This window comes from Daucus carota, chromosome 5 (genome assembly GCF_001625215.2).
Source record: "Daucus carota subsp. sativus chromosome 5, DH1 v3.0, whole genome shotgun sequence".
Classification (NCBI taxonomy): domain Eukaryota; kingdom Viridiplantae; phylum Streptophyta; class Magnoliopsida; order Apiales; family Apiaceae; genus Daucus; species Daucus carota.
The window spans coordinates 25,046,771-25,064,651 of NC_030385.2; positions in this window are offsets into that span (position 1 = coordinate 25,046,771).

A 17,881-nucleotide genomic window follows, 5' to 3' on the forward strand; every position below is an offset into this window, starting at 1 on the left:
AAGGCATATGTTCAGCCTATTTGTATTTAAAGAGGTACAACTCAACTCAGATAAGAAAGCTCAGTAAATAGCAAGTCATCGGAATCAGTACGAAGAACGTCAAATGATTTATGGAAATCATATGTCAGATAAGTTCCAGGATGCTGCTGCACGCCACTGAAAGAAGTTCATTAATATGTTCAAGCCTCAGTGCACAAATAATCTTTTGTGGCACGTCCAGGAATTCAGAAGACATAAAGTTTCTATACTTTATTTCATCAGAAGATTCCATTTAATGAAGATGTACGTACAAGACGAAGACTCGACGAACTAACCAAATTCTTATTGTTTATTTGACGAAGAATATTTGATTTAACTAGATACAGATGAACCAGACAGTACATCTATGTATCAGTTATCCAAATTAAATATTTGAAGTCAAGCAGAAGTGGTAGTTCGCTCGTTCGACAAATCAAGAAGAAATTATTCAAGTTTAAAGAAGACCGGAAGTTGTTCTACTGAAGATTGTGTGATTAAATATTTTAATAGACTATTATTTCACTTCTCAAATAATTATATTAATTATGTAATTTATTTATTAAATTAATTCACTCTCGAATTAATTTAATTTATGAATTTATATGATTAAATTAATTAAGTGAATAATTTTCTATTTTAATATACCATTTTATTTCTTTATTTAATCACAAAAATCACCTCAGCAAGACAATTCTGGATTGTCTTGCCGAGTGGATTCATCATGCTTCCAAGACAATTCTTCATTGTCTGCATTAGCCTTGATTGAATCAGCAAGACAATCTCTAATTGTCTTGCCGATTCATTTCAATGGTGTGCAAGACAATCCTTGAAGATTGTCTTGCCGAAGGCATGTGTAAGTCTGCAAGACAATCTGTTTGTCTTGTCTTGCCGAGAGACACACTTCCAGCAAGACAATCTGTTTGTCTTGTCTTGCCGAATGCTTAAGGTGTGCAAGACAATCCTCCATTGTCTTGCCGTTTGTAGTGTTTGTCTTTCTGACAAAGGAATTGTCTTCCCTTCCCTTTTGATTGTCTTACTGACTTGGTTGAAGCTTGGTAGACAATCTGAGATTGTCTTCCCTTGCCCCTTATTGTCTTGCCCAAGCCTAGATTGTCTTACCCTTCTTGTAATTGTCTTTGCTAGCTTGTAATTGTCTTGTCTAGTGATTGTCTTGCATGTACAAAGCCTTGCCTATAAATATGGCTTGGTTTCTTCATTTGAAAGTGTTCATTCACTTTGTATTCAAAGCATTTGTAAAGCTTTCAAGTTGTTAGTAACTTGCTTGTTCGTTATATCCACAGTTTTCTGTGCTTTGATAACCCGGTTGTTTTAATCACTAAATCTAGAATATACCCTGTCGAATTTATTCTACGAACTTTAGTGGACATTAAAACTGAACCATATTAATTATATAACGACTTCAAACATTGTTATATTAATTAATTATAATCTGATTAACAAATCATATTCAATCAGATTCACTTCCGCGACGATTTGGTACTGATTGTATTCAACCCCCCCCTTCTACAATCATATCTGGACCTAACAATTGGCATCAGAGCGGTTGATACCATTTTTCCGTATCAGATCCTATACACACTCTGTAACGTCCAAATATTTTTTATTCGAATTAATTTTATTCCAAAAATTAATTTTGATTAAAAATATTTTTCTTTCAAAAATCTAAATCTCTCCAAACACTATTCACTTTAAATTCCTAAAAAATGAGTACGCAAAAGATCAGTAGCATTAAAATCCCACCGTTCAGCCAGGAACACTTTGGCCTATGGAAAAGGCATATGTTCTTATTCCTCCGAACTGCGAACAGAAAATACATCGGGATTTTAGACAAAGGTGTTACTACTCCGATGAAGGTCATATTAGCACACGAAGAGGATGGTGTGTTGATACCTCATCAGGTCATTCCGAAAGAACTTTCTGAGTACACAGACGAAGAGAGTGATCAGATGAACTTAGATGATGCTCTTCAACTAATCTTGGTTGAATCTCTAAACCCAGTAATGTACAATGCTGTTGTAAATTGTACGAACGCCAAGCAAATCTGGGATACATTAGAGATTATCAATGAAGGCTCAGAGGAAGTTAGGGAAAACAAGAAAGAGATACTGATGGCCCAGTATGAACAGTTTGGTTCTCATCCCGGTGAAGGGATTTCAGAAGTATTTATCAGACTTAATAATTTGATAAATAATTTAAATCTGAATGGGAAATTCTACGACAAGAAAGAGGTCAACATGAAGTTTCTCTTAACCCTTCCTGAACATCTGGAACACAGAATCACTGCCATCAGGGAAAGCAGAGACCTGAATGAGATTTCTCTGGAAAGACTCTACGGAGTTTTGAAAACTTATGAACTGGAGCAAGTTCAGAGTAAACAGAGATATGGCTGGGGTAAAACACAGAACCATTCGAGAGCTCTAGTTGTTGAGTCACCTGTACTGGAAGAAAAGAAGAAGGATGTTGTTGTTCCTTCTGAGACTACTCAGGAATTTGTTGTACCTGAGATGGGTCAGACTGCTTCTACCAGTGGTGATGAAGAGTTCTATACAATGGAAGAGCTGGAACAGTTAGAAGATCAATCTCTATCACTGTTTGCCAAGAAGTTTGGAAACATGAGATTCCGGAAGAACCCTTCCTATAAATACAAACCTACTGTTAGTAAGTTTCAGAAGGGAGGCTATTCATCTTCTACAAGTAAAGGAGGATATAAAACTGGGATGGTGGACAGAAGCAAGTTCAAATGCTTCAATTGTGGTGAACCTGGACACTTTGCAACTGAATGCAAACAGCCCAAGGTTCAAGGAAAAAGAAAAGATTCGTATGATGAGCTGAAGCAGAAGTATGATGCACTGGTTAGAAAGCATCATGGTACTTCTGGAAGTCAAGGTTTCAAAAGCAAGTCTTATCTGGCAGAAGGCAAAAGCTGGGATGATACAGATAGTGATGAAGAGGAGCAGCTAGGGAATGTTGCTTTCATGGCTACTACTGGATCATCTTCACCTCCTCCTGCTGGAAGCTTTCAGGTAGATCCTACATGCCCTAAACTGTTTATGCAATTAGGACTTGAAAGAGATGATGCTATTAAAAGGATGAAAGCTGCTAATCTTAAAATTGATACTTTAGTCTTAGAAATTCATGCTTATAAAATGAATGAGATGAAAGTATTAAAACCTAAAATAGAACAATTGACTATGGACTTAGGATTACAATGTGCTAAAGTCAAAGTTCTAGAGAAAGGTGAGATTGCTTTAAGACTTCAGCTAGACGAAGAGAAAGTGAAATGTAAAGCCTTTAAGGATGCCTCCTTGATAGTCAAAGAACTCAATGATAAACAAGAGATCAAGAGAACTGTTGGAATAGGCTTTGACTATAACAAATCTGTAGGTAAGGCTAGTAACATTACTCCTTTTAAGAAGAGTGCTGAAGAGAGAGGGATTCCTTTTGTTTTGAAAGATTCCCTTAAACCTTTGTTTAAAACCTCAGAAGCTGAACCTCTTTTAGAGACTCCTGTTGTCATTAGATATGAACTAAAACAGGAAGACCTTAAAATGAAAGAGAGTAATGAGATGAGAGATGAGATTCTGACAAACCTGAAACCAATTAAAGTGAAAGGCAATGTTAGGTTGCCTAAAGCTGGTTTAGGTGTCAACTCTGAGAGAACTAAATTCAACAAGCCCAATAATTTTGTTAATAGTAAGAACAAGAACAATAGATGTCATTCTACTGAGAACTTTAAATCTGATAATAAGGTTAGAGTAGAATCTATTGATGTTCCTACTACTGTGACTGATACTTCTGTTGCTCCTGCTTTTGATGCATGTCATAAATCTTGTAGTGTTGATAATTGTATGACTTGTGCTTTCAATTTGATGTCTGCTTATTTTAAAAATTTGCATGCTAAAAATGAAAACACATCACCTAGACAACACACAAACAACAAGCATGCTAGATCAAAGACTGCTAGTCCTTCTCACAAGAGAAAGGAGACTTATGTTCCAAAGCCTAAAACCAAGGTTTATAAGGCTGTTGTTAAGGAAGTAAGTTCAGTCAAATCTGAACCAAGTATCAGTCCAAGAGGCTCTGTTGTATTACCTGATAGAAATCAGTTCTTTAAGACTGCCGGACCCAATCAAGTGTGGGTCCCAAAGACTGTCTAATCAAGTTGTCTTTTGCAGGGTGCCAGTGGAGTTGTTCGTGTTACCTGGGTGCTTGACAGTGGAGCGTCAATGCACATGACTGGCAACAAATCCCTGCTGGAGGACATAAGAGAAGGAGCTGGCCCTACAGTCAGTTTTGCTGATAATAGCAAAGGTCGTACTGTGGGATATGGCAAGTACAAAATTGGGAGGATCATCATAGAAGATATTGCAATAGTTGAAGGACTTCGACATAATCTCCTGAGTGTCAGTCAATTCTGTGACAAAGGTTATTATGTTCATTTTGAAAAGGAGATATGTATCATCAAACATATCAAGGATAAGCGTCCTTCACTATGTGGCATAAGGAAAGGCAATATATTCGTAGCTGATTTGTCTTCAGGACCAGGAAACGAAGTTCACTGTTTCTACGCCAAAGCGTCTGCTGAAGATAGTTGGTTATGGCATAAGAAGCTCTCACACCTCAACTTCAAAACCATGAACTCTCTAGTCAAGAGAGATCTAGTGAGAGGGTTGCCTTCCCTGGAATTCTCAACTGATGATCTTTGTGAAGCTTGTCAGAAAGGAAAAGCGAAGAGAGCATCTCACAAAGGCAAAACCATCAATACCATTACAGATCCACTTCATTTGTTGCATATGGATTTGTTTGGCCCCGTGAATGTTGCATCTATTGATGGAGGAAGATATGCCTTAGTCATTGTGGATGACTTCTCGAAATTTACTTGGGTTTACTTCCTCTCTTCCAAGGATGAAACTCCCCTGACAGTAATTGATCATATCAAGTTGGTTGAGTTGGAAAAAGGTGTTCCTGTAAAAGCTGTAAGATCAGACAATGGAACTGAGTTTAAGAATCAAACTCTAATCAACTTTTACTCTGAAAAGGGAATTAGAAGGCAGTATTCAGCACCAAGGACTCCTCAGCAGAATGGAGTCGTCGAAAGAAAGAATCGTACACTGATTGAAGCTGCAAGGACTATGATTGCTGAATCAAAGCTTCCACTGTACTTTTGGGCTGAAGCTGTGGCCACTGCTTGTTATACCCAGAATAGGACTTTGATCAACAAGGATCATATGAAAACTCCATTTCATTTGTATAAAGACAAGAAACCATATGTTAAACATCTTCATGTCTTTGGAGCCAAGTGTTTTGTTCTCAAGGATGGTGAAGAGAACTTGAACAAGTTTGAACCAAAGGCTTCTGAAGCAATTTTTGTTGGTTATACAAATAATGCTTATAGAGTTTTTATAATTGATACTCTGTCAGTGAAAGTTAGTGTCAATGTTACATTTGATGACACTAAACTTCCAAGTATACAATCTGCTGATTCATCTGAATCTCTGAAGTTTGACAACTATCCAGATTCTGATTCAGATGATGATGTTCCACCTGAGGTTGCAACAGGAGATGACAACAATGATGATGATCCAGGCAATGGTGGAGGAAATAGCAATAATGCTGGAGATTCCACTGATGCCAGTGGTGGATCATCAAGTCAACCTGGCAACAACTCAGGGGGAGCTGATGGATCAACTAGTCACACATTTCAGCTTAATGATAATACTGCTGAATCATCAAGGACACAACTTCCAAGGGAAAGGATTTGGAGCAGAGATCATCCCTTTGATTTGATTATTGGTGATCCTGATGTTGGTGTAAGGACTAGAAGTGCTACGACAAATGAATGTCTATTCTCTGGGTTTCTATCTCAACTAGAACCAAAGAAAATAGAAGAAGCACTTGCTGATCCTGATTGGGTTCTTGCCATGCAAGAAGAACTCAATCAATTTGAGAGACAAGAAGTCTGGGCCCTGGTTCCAAGACCAAAAGGAAAATCTACCATTGGAGCTAGATGGGTCTTCCGTAACAAGTTAGATGGTGATGGCATTGTTGTAAGAAACAAAGCCAGACTGGTTGCAAAAGGTTATTCTCAGGAAGAAGGAATTGATTACGATGAAACCTATGCTCCAGTTGCTCGTCTTGAAGCCATCAGAATATTTCTTGCATTTGCTGCACACTCCAACTTCAAGGTATATCAAATGGATGTGAAAAGTGCATTTCTGAATGGAAAGCTAGAAGAAGAAGTATATCTGGAACAGCCCCCTGGCTTTGAAAATCCAGAGTTTGCTGATTTTGTATACTTCCTATTCAAAGCTGTCTATGGACTCAAGCAGTCACCAAGGACATGGTATGACACTCTCTCTGAGTTTTTAATAGAAAACAACTTTACTAGAGGTGTCATAGACAAAACTCTCTTTTACAAATTGCATGATAAAGATATGATATTTGTACAAATATATGTTGATGATATTATATTTGGTTCTACTAACGATAACTTGTGCAAGAGATTTGCTAAGTTGATGCAGAGTAACTATGAGATGAGTATGATGGGTGAGCTGTCCTACTTTCTTGGTCTTCAAGTAAGCCAAAAGGAAGATGGAATATTCATTTGCCAATCCAAGTATGTCAGAGATCTTCTTCGGAAGTTCAATCTAGAAGACTCTTCACCGGCAAAGACACCCATGGCCACTGCCACAAAGCTTGACCAGGATAAATCTGGTAAGAAAGTTGATATCACAAGCTATCGTGGTATGATTGGCTCTCTACTTTATCTTACTGCAAGTAGACCAGATATCATGTTTGCAACATGTTTGTGTGCTAGGTTCCAAGCTGATCCTAAAGAATCACATCTTATAGCCGTCAAAAGAACCTTTAGATATCTTAAGGGTACACCTGGTTTAGGTATTTGGTACCCTAAGAATACTGGTTTTGACTTAACCGGCTATACAGATTCTGATTATGCAGGATGCAGGATTGATAGGAAGAGTACGTCTGGAAGCTGTCAATTTCTAGGACGTCGGTTGGTTTCCTGGTATAGCAAGAAGCAGCACTCTGTGTCTACCTCTACTGCTGAAGCTGAGTATATAGCTGCTGGTAGCTGCTGTGCTCAGATCTTGTGGATCAAGAACCAACTGAATGATTATGGTGTTGTAGTAAACAAAATTCCTATATTTTGTGATAATACAAGTGCCATAGCCATTTCCAACAATCCGGTTCAACATTCAAGAACCAAGCACATTGATATCAGGTATCATTTCATTCGAGAACATGTCATAAATGGTACAGTGGTGTTACATTTTGTACCCACGACTGAGCAAATTGCTGACATCTTCACGAAACCACTGGATGAATCCACTTTCTCTAAGCTGGTTTGTGAGTTAGGGATGTTAAATATGACATAGTTCTCTTGTATATATTTTTCATATGCATTATATGTTTTTGTATATTTTTGTGAATTTTCTGTATAATTATATCTATTTTATTAGATTTTATATGATTTTCTGTATATTATCTGATATTATTCTAATTAATTATGCATGCCTGTAAATTAGTAAATGATTTTCTAAATGCTCATACACTCCCCTGTAATATTCTCTAGGCATTTAGATAATTATTTGTAATTATTTTGTATTTTTCAAAATTAATTAAGTATAAATATTTGATTTTAAGTTAATTCATTTTATTGAATTAAAGTTAAAGTCGTAAATAGTTATATTTAACTAAAGTTGAAATTTACAAAATATTCGTGTATTATATACTATTGTTTTTATTATAGTTTTTTTAGTTTAATTGCAAAATGTTTTATCTTTTAATATAATCAAAAATCCTATTATTTTTATTTGATTTTCGGCAAGACAATGGTTTTGTCTACAATTAGGCTCGGCAAGACAATTAGATTGTCTTGCTGAACCGGTTTTTCACCGATTTTCAAACAACTCGGCAAGACAATCCCATTGTCTTACCGAGTCTGTCTTAAGTCAGTTGTCGTATCAGTAAGACAATCAGATTGTCTTACTGACACAGCCTTTTGTCTGTTATACTTGGTCTCGGCAAGACAATTTTGAATTGTCTTATCGAGACTACTCTCCCGTTGTCTTACTGCGTACGTGTATATATATATCTACAAGACAATCGTGCAAGACAATTCGATTGTCTTGCTGATCCTACTTCATCTTCTCCATCTGCCCTCTCCTATACACGATTTCCGTTCATTGTTTTTCAAGTTTTATCATCAAAAACTTGCTGGGTTTGGTTTTTACAAGCTTTCACGCTTGCTGGTTACTCGATTTCGTCCTTGTTTAAACGAAACTCTGCCGGATTTTAGTCAGATTTTCGCCGAAGTTTAGTCGATTTTTAAAGCTCTTCGACTGAGTTTGTACTGTGGATTGACTAGAGTTCGATTAATCTGTGTTATTCGTGTGACCTTCGAACTGATTTGAAAGGATTTGGAGTTAGGGTTCTTGGTTAATTTGGGGATTTTCTCAATTAGGGACTGTTTGGCTGATTTTGTGAGTTTGTGGTGTTTGAACTTAAGGGAGTGTTTGGCTGAGTTGGATTATTTGACTAAGCTCCATTTTAATTAATTAACTTTTAATTCGAGATTATTCTAATATTTCGAATTAATAATTAATTAATCAAGTTTAATTATTAATTGAACTTTGCGAGATAATTGAAAATTAATCTTTTATTTGAAAATTTCTCGCTTAATTCAATTTTTAATTACTAAAAATGGCCGGAGAATTTGAGATTGCTGAGACCAATTATTGTGCTAACCTAAACTACGAGGATTGTTCTGATCGTTTCAAGAAATGGATTCGCTTTCTGACTCAACAAAGTCTTGTCAGTACTGCACTAACCGCTGATGTTCCTATTCAAGTGCAACCACTCTTCGACTTCTACTCTAATGCCGTCAACTCTACAACTCTCGAGAATTATAAGTTGATTGGTGATCTACCAAATAGACGAAGGATTGTTATAACTGTTGATGATGTGAACAGAATTCTAGGGTTTCCAAGGAATAACTTTCAAGTGGAACCAACCAGTGCTGAGTTAACTCAATTCTTCCAAGACATCCACTACCAGGGACAGATTTTTCTCCCTAGAATGTCTAAAAGCAAATTGAAGGCTGAATGGGATGTCTTCTTCGATACTTTGGCAAAGGTATTTGCTCCAACTACGAGGCAGAATTTTCACAATATATCTTCCATGCTACAAATCTTTGGATTCTCCGTGGCTTACAATCGTCGAATTAACTTCGGGAAGATATTACTAAAGGAGATTATCAGAAAAATGGGTTCTGTCTCTCAGAGATCCATTCATGAAAATGACAAAGTGGAGTGTCACTTTCCAAGGTTCTTAATGCTATTCTTAAGTGACAAGATGAATGATGCTGATAGAGCAATGTACGTTGATTCTGCAGTGGTGCCCATTCTAAGAACTTGCACCAAGATTCAATCAAGACTTGCTAATCAAAAGAAGCATGAGAATGTGCCTCTTGTTGTGACTCCTTACATGTTGGAACAGTTTAATGTTCCCCTTCAACCTGTCCAAGTTCCTCAGCCACTACAACAACAACAATATCAACCGGATCAACCTGAACTTCAAGATAACCAACCTCAGGAACAATCTCCTCCTCACAACTTCCAACCACTTCAACTTCTACAAGATTATCAATCATCCAGCCAATCCTCACATTACTCTCCCTACAACCCTCCTTATAATTCTCCACAACAATCACCTCACCAATCATCATACAATTCTCAACACCAATCTCCTCCACAATACAACTTCTTCCCAGACCAACAAGCCTCCATTCTTCCCTCTCAATCTGAACCAATACCTTCACCTACACATCCACATACCATTCCTCCACCACAATCCACCTCTCAGCCTCTGCCTGCTGATTCTGCTATCAATCCAGAGCTACAGGACTTCAGGACAGATTTACAGGTAGCTCAGGTACTTTCTAATCTCACTGATACCTTTAATATTGATATTGCAGATTTTGATTGTGATATTGGATTTGATTTCCAGACTCCCAGCATTGAACCTGTCAACACCCAGGTTCATAACCAAGCTGACGTTTTCGTTTCAACAACTGATTCTTCGTCAAACACATCAACCGACACTACTCAAACACCAGTTGTTCGAAAGGTAGCCCGGAAACGGAGTGGTAGTGCAATTCTGAGAGAACCCGCAGCTCTGTCTCATAAGAAGCAAAGGGTGGCAGAACCGGAGACAACTGCAGCCGCATCCATTTCCTCCCAAAAGGATTTGGACACTGACATGGTAAATATACAGTCTCTAGATTCATTCTCTCCACAGAATGCATTTATTGAAATTGGCCGTCCGACCGCGGTATCCTGTAAAGAGTCAAGCACGCAACTAGCACTCACGCTAGTTGAACCTTTGTCTTTTGATTCTTCACTTAGAGAGAGCACAGATATTCAAAAAATGTCATATGAAAAACTTTCTGATCAATCTTTCTTTTTGGATCAGGCTATACTTGGCAACCTGCAAGTACATCCGCCTTCACAGGCATCTGAAGGACAATTTGTTCCTTCACAACCTACAGTTCCATCTTATGGTACTATGGTTGTCTATACAGGTACTGGTGACGGTGTGACAAACACGAGTGAAATCAGGCAAACACCGAGCGACACACATGCACGAGAGGATAGTGATAAATCTTTGAGTGTTCGTGAGGTGAGTGCACACACCAACACTGATCTGTTACAGGAACAATTGGCTGCTATGAAAGCTGAGATTTCAAGGTTGAATGCTGAGAATGCCAGATTCAGAAGTGAAGAGTTGGTGACTCTACAGGAAAAAGTTGTTGATCCTTCATATTCTTCTCTCAAACAGGAATTAGATGCTCATGTCAAGGGTATTCATTCTAGGATGGACAAGTTTGATCAATCTCAGGAGCTCTGTCTGACAAAGCTTGGAAACTTGGAGCAAACTCTGGCTCAAGTTATTCATCACTTAAAGCTTAATCCGTCAACAGCTCAGTCCACTCCAGAGGATCCCTCAACTAAGGGGGAGAAGGATAAGGAAGATAAGGACAAAGATGATCACAGCAATGCTGGTGATAGGAGTAATAAGGATGATGCTGACAGGAGTGATAAGGGTGGAGAAAGAGCAAGTGGCAAAGAAACTTCTGAAGCTGATAAAAGCTATAAAAGGTCTAAAGGCAAAGAACCACTACATCAATCTGAAAATGTCTTCAACACTGACAATTATGATGATTATCCCAAAGACATGGATGATGATGACGTATTCGATGCTACCTATCGTCAGGCTGAAGAAGAAGGTAAATTTGATGAAAGCTATTTGTTTCAGGAAGAACCTGTTGATCCTGAACACGAGGAGAATGTCAGGAAGTTCAAAGCAGAAAATGAAGCCAGGAAGCGTAAGCTTCGTGATTATCAGAAACTTCTGGAAGACAAGTTGATCACAGAGGAACAAATCAAGATTGAAAAGCAAAAAATCTATGATGCTGCGATCAAGCAGAAGAATCTTGAAATTAAAAGAAAAGAAGGAAAAGGCTGGGACATTGCTAGGAGAATATTCAATGGACCTCAAAGGGAAACTTTCGATGATAAGAAGTTCTTATCTCTGATATATGACCTTCGAGAGGTGAACCCTGATGAGGATGTGTTTATGCATGCCTTTGCCTTAGAACTGGAATATGTAACTACTGCTGTTAGGGGACTGCTAGAAGAATGGGAGCTGATTGTCTACACACGGAGAAATGGTTCATTCAGACTATCTGTCGAATTTCTCAAATCATTCTCCGTATCTGAGCTCTGGGTACTTCGCAACAAAGTCAAGCGTTGCTCAAACTTGAATGAACTTCTTCGTGACAAACTGTTGGATTGTGCTGTTTTCAACAGTCCTCAGGTTGTTAAGAACCCTTACTGTGTCAAGTTTGTTCACTTGGAAATCCTCTGCACTGTCTATTTAAATGAAGAGGCTTTGCCAAAGTACCCTGCCAAACGTCTGGCTCTAGCATCCACCTTACTAAGGACCAAGGGCTTCGCATCTAAAGCCAAGTCTGATGCTGATGATGTAATCTCATCCTACTGCACTCGAAGAAACATTTCTCAATACTTTCGGAGGATGAAGGGTGTAACAAAATCTCAGCCATCTGACTTCCGTGAAGACCCTGTGGATCTGGAAGTTCTTCACCAGCTAGCTCTGGCTCGTGAAAGAAAGAAGCGTGGAGAATCCACTGCAGCTGAAGAGCCTACTCAGAATGAGCCTTCTACTCCAATTATTCACTATTCTGATGCTGAAGAAGGAGAAGTCACTCATTCTGAGTGAATAGATTGATTAGGATATTTGTTAGATATGTTCAAGGAACATCCTTTTGTAATCTATTTGTGATCATGGTTTAATGTTTAATGCAAGCCATAAACTTTTGCTATTTACATTCTATTGTTTAAATCTTTGTCTTATCTGTTAGTTGAGTTATCCTCTAGGAAATTTGCATGTTATGTTAACAAACAAATAGGGGGAGATTGAAAGGCATATGTTCAGCCTATTTGTATTTAAAGAGGTACAACTCAACTCAGATAAGAAAGCTCAGTAAATAGCAAGTCATCGGAATCAGTACGAAGAACGTCAAATGATTTATGGAAATCATATGTCAGATAAGTTCCAGGATGCTGCTGCACGCCACTGAAAGAAGTTCATTAATATGTTCAAGCCTCAGTGCACAAATAATCTTTTGTGGCACGTCCAGGAATTCAGAAGACATAAAGTTTCTATACTTTATTTCATCAGAAGATTCCATTTAATGAAGATGTACGTACAAGACGAAGACTCGACGAACTAACCAAATTCTTATTGTTTATTTGACGAAGAATATTTGATTTAACTAGATACAGATGAACCAGACAGTACATCTATGTATCAGTTATCCAAATTAAATATTTGAAGTCAAGCAGAAGTGGTAGTTCGCTCGTTCGACAAATCAAGAAGAAATTATTCAAGTTTAAAGAAGACCGGAAGTTGTTCTACTGAAGATTGTGTGATTAAATATTTTAATAGACTATTATTTCACTTCTCAAATAATTATATTAATTATGTAATTTATTTATTAAATTAATTCACTCTCGAATTAATTTAATTTATGAATTTATATGATTAAATTAATTAAGTGAATAATTTTCTATTTTAATATACCATTTTATTTCTTTATTTAATCACAAAAATCACCTCAGCAAGACAATTCTGGATTGTCTTGCCGAGTGGATTCATCATGCTTCCAAGACAATTCTTCATTGTCTGCATTAGCCTTGATTGAATCAGCAAGACAATCTCTAATTGTCTTGCCGATTCATTTCAATGGTGTGCAAGACAATCCTTGAAGATTGTCTTGCCGAAGGCATGTGTAAGTCTGCAAGACAATCTGTTTGTCTTGTCTTGCCGAGAGACACACTTCCAGCAAGACAATCTGTTTGTCTTGTCTTGCCGAATGCTTAAGGTGTGCAAGACAATCCTCCATTGTCTTGCCGTTTGTAGTGTTTGTCTTTCTGACAAAGGAATTGTCTTCCCTTCCCTTTTGATTGTCTTACTGACTTGGTTGAAGCTTGGTAGACAATCTGAGATTGTCTTCCCTTGCCCCTTATTGTCTTGCCCAAGCCTAGATTGTCTTACCCTTCTTGTAATTGTCTTTGCTAGCTTGTAATTGTCTTGTCTAGTGATTGTCTTGCATGTACAAAGCCTTGCCTATAAATATGGCTTGGTTTCTTCATTTGAAAGTGTTCATTCACTTTGTATTCAAAGCATTTGTAAAGCTTTCAAGTTGTTAGTAACTTGCTTGTTCGTTATATCCACAGTTTTCTGTGCTTTGATAACCCGGTTGTTTTAATCACTAAATCTAGAATATACCCTGTCGAATTTATTCTACGAACTTTAGTGGACATTAAAACTGAACCATATTAATTATATAACGACTTCAAACATTGTTATATTAATTAATTATAATCTGATTAACAAATCATATTCAATCAGATTCACTTCCGCGACGATTTGGTACTGATTGTATTCAACCCCCCCCTTCTACAATCATATCTGGACCTAACAAGCTGGGGGGGACTATGCTAGAGTCTTCTACTACTACTAACGAGAGTACACCTTTGGCTATTACGAGTTCAATTAATACCGGAAGCAATTCCCCTTGGGCTAGCAGCAATTGTTCTGGAAATGTTGGGGTCTCGCTACATCCTGGATTAGGAAGCACTGTAGCTAAGATTGGAAAAGAGATTGGCGACACGAATTTGTATATTGGTTACTTGCCACCAACTATGGATGATAATGAATTGATAAGACTGTTCCAACCTTACGGAGATATTGTAATGGCCAAGGTTATTAAAGATAGAGTGAGTGGATTAAGTAAAGGTTATGGTTTTGTTAAATATTCTGATGTTGCTCAGGCCAATCAGGCAACTGCTAGCATGAGTGGTCAACGCAAAGATGGAAGAGTAATTGCTGTTAGAGTGGCAGGAAAACCACCTCCACCCGTTCTACCCCCTGGACTTCCTGCTCCACCTGTTTCTTCTTACCCTGGTCACGGATATAATGGATATCCGCCTCCACAAATGCAACCAGGTGCTCCACCTGAGACTGGACCACCTGAAACTTACATGGTTGACATTGATGATTTGCCTCTCAACATCTCTCGTGAATTGTTTCAGCGGAGAAAAATACTTAAAGTCGTCAGAAAGAATCTTGTGAAGAAGTGCATTGAACTGTTCAATGAGATAGCTGAAAAGGCTTCTCAAGGCTTAACTATAAAGAATGTTGCTATTGTTCCTGATTATTTCAATGATTTACAAAAGCAGGCAACAAAGGATGCTTGGATTATTTCTAGCCTGCATGTACTGCGATTTATTAACGAGTATACTACAGCTGCAATTGCCGATGGTCTTGACAAGAAAGCTTCAGGTATTGGCGAAAAAAATGCACTGATCTTTGATTTGGGCCGTGGTACTTGTGATGTGTCACTTTTTATAATCGAAGGGGGTATTTTTGAGGTTAAAACTACTGCTGGTGACACTCATTTGGGAGGTTCTATGAAGATTCCCAAGGTCCAGCAACTGTTGCAGGACTTCTTCGTCGGAAAGGAGCCTTGCCAGAGCATCAATCCTGGTGAGGCTGTTATTTATGGCACTGCTGCCCAGGCTGCAATTTTGAGTGGCGAAGACAGTGAAAAGGTGCAAGACTTGTTGCTGCTGGATGTAACTCCATTGTCGCTTGGGATGGCAATAATTCAGGTGTTTGAAGGTGGAAGAACAAAAACCAGGGATAATAAATTTCTGGGCAGATTTGTGCTCTTTAGTATCCCTCATGCTTCAAGGGGGGGTGACACAAATTACCCCACCAATGACAAAGGCAGACTCTCCAAAGATGATATTAAAAGAAGCTCCAAAAAGCAGAGTGGTACATATCTAATGACAAGGAACACAAGGCGAATGTGGAAGCTAAGAATAAGGTTTGGTCAAATTACATCCTTGAGGACAAGGATGCTTTGAAGGAGAGGGATATGTCACGAATTGGACTGAATAACACTATTGGTCTAGATGTTATGATTGGGCTAAATATAGAGATTAGTTATAGGGCTTGGTCCAGCCCAATGAATTAGTGTTTAGAGCAGTAACTGCCTATATATTGTATCTTCTTCTTTATTTTGAGATAGGCAATGAGAATATGAATCTTTTTCTTTGAATTTATCTTCCTGCATTTTGTTTTACTTCGTTTGAACCCTAAATCTCCAACCAAAATCATGACACCCAACAAATCAAACCCCCAAATTGATTACCCGAAAAAAACCCCAAAATCAGGGGAAAAACCCCCAAATTAAACAAAAAAAATGAGGAACCCTAATTTTCAGAAAATGAAAATCTTCAATTTAGAACAAAGAACAAATAAGAACAAATAAGCATAGAGAATAAAGACCAAACAATATTTCGGGGGAAGAACAAACTAATTACCTTCTTTGAGTTTTGAATTCGAGCTTCGAGTACTCCGACTTCTTCGAGTTTCTTTTATCTTCAATCTTCAAGTTTTGAGTGTGATTCATGTTTTGAGTTTGAGTGTGTCAATCTGCAAATTTGTGTTTTGAGTACTATAAATTTGGGTTTTGAGTTTGTGCGAGTTTGTGTGGTGTGAGTTTGTCTGAGTTTCCTATTTTTTGAGTTATTCATTAAGTCCAGCCGGGAAAAATATCCCGCTTTAAATTTTTTCGCAAGCCCGCCTAAATTCCTAAATTTTTAGAATAAACCCGCTAACTTTCGGCCCAATCTATCGATCTATTGCAACTCTGCTTAAAACCGTTGCAATCGAATGTGATTTTTGGACTTATTCAGCTTTGTTGGTTTCAATTGCAACGCTTTTTGGCTGAGTTGCAATATATCCATTTTTTTGAAAATCTATTGGGCAATCGCAATGTTTTTCTTTAGGAGTGGTTGCAATAAGCAATCTATGGTGTAGTGAAATTAATGGAGAAAGAAGGAGAAGATGAAGACAGTAGAAAGATAAAAAACCAAAATCGTGGATGATAATGAGGATATTTGAAATTTAAAATTAACTCTGAGAATGAAAACTGAAGAATCAGTTACGTAAATTGCTACAATCAAGGATTGGGTAACCTTAAATTTGTACTATTTTATGTTGACTAGCAATCTTGCCCCGTGCTTCGCACCCAGGTATGTTTGTATTTTTTACATTTTAGTAATTGATTGTTTGTTTTAGTAGACAGTCAATAGATACATTATCACAGATTTTCAATAGATACATTATTGCAGATTGTTACGTGTTTTTAGTTCTAACGCGTTCAAGATTAAATTCATAGAATAATACACCTATTTATTATACAATATAATACGTTTTTCAGAGTGCTACGAACCATAATTATTATACTTTGAGCTAAAATCGAACATTCGATCTAGAATCTACAAATATTCAACGTAAAGAAAATTGTAATGCGGTTGACGGAGTTATATCATGTGTTAAGTATGGATACTTTATATATAATAATGTATCGAAATTTTAATAGAATAGTGAATCGATGAATATATAATACAACTAAGAGTGTGTGGTTGAACTTGCATATTGTGTTTGTTCAATATTTAATAATGAATAACTAAATTATGAATGTTACAATGCCTGAAATTTTTTTTTAAAAAAATCAATTTTTATGTTACTAATTATAATAGATGTATTAATATATTCCAAAATATGTTACAGATTCTAGTTGAAAATATTAAGATCTAATATTTAATTTTATAGTAAGTTATTCTGGAACTTCGTCTTCGATGAGGTCTTGCAACTCCTATATATAACGAATTTAGTTTTAACAAAATAAAAAATCTTTGATGAAAATAAATATAATATATCAATATTTTCTTAAATTTAAAATATTTTTTTGTCAGATTCTTTATAATGTTGAAAATAAATAATATATAACATGCTTTGTCATTTAATTATATAGTAATTAATTTCTCGGCGCCACCATTGGCAACACCTCGCACCTTATTTATACTGTAAATTTAATTTATTTAAGGAACTTTGTTAAAATAGGATATAGCTTATATTTAATAAATAAAAGTACACACTAATTTTTAAAATTTTAATTTTTATGAAACCTCTATGCTATTATCAGAATTCAAGAACACTCTGCTATAATGCATCACTAAAGAAAGACTTGGAGATCGAAATTTTATGACTTTTTCTTCACAGATGTCAATCAAGATCTTGTTAAACCGAGTAATAGAGTCCCTTCTTTTTAACGACATTATTTTAAGATATCTTATAAAATATTGTCTTCAGCATATATAAT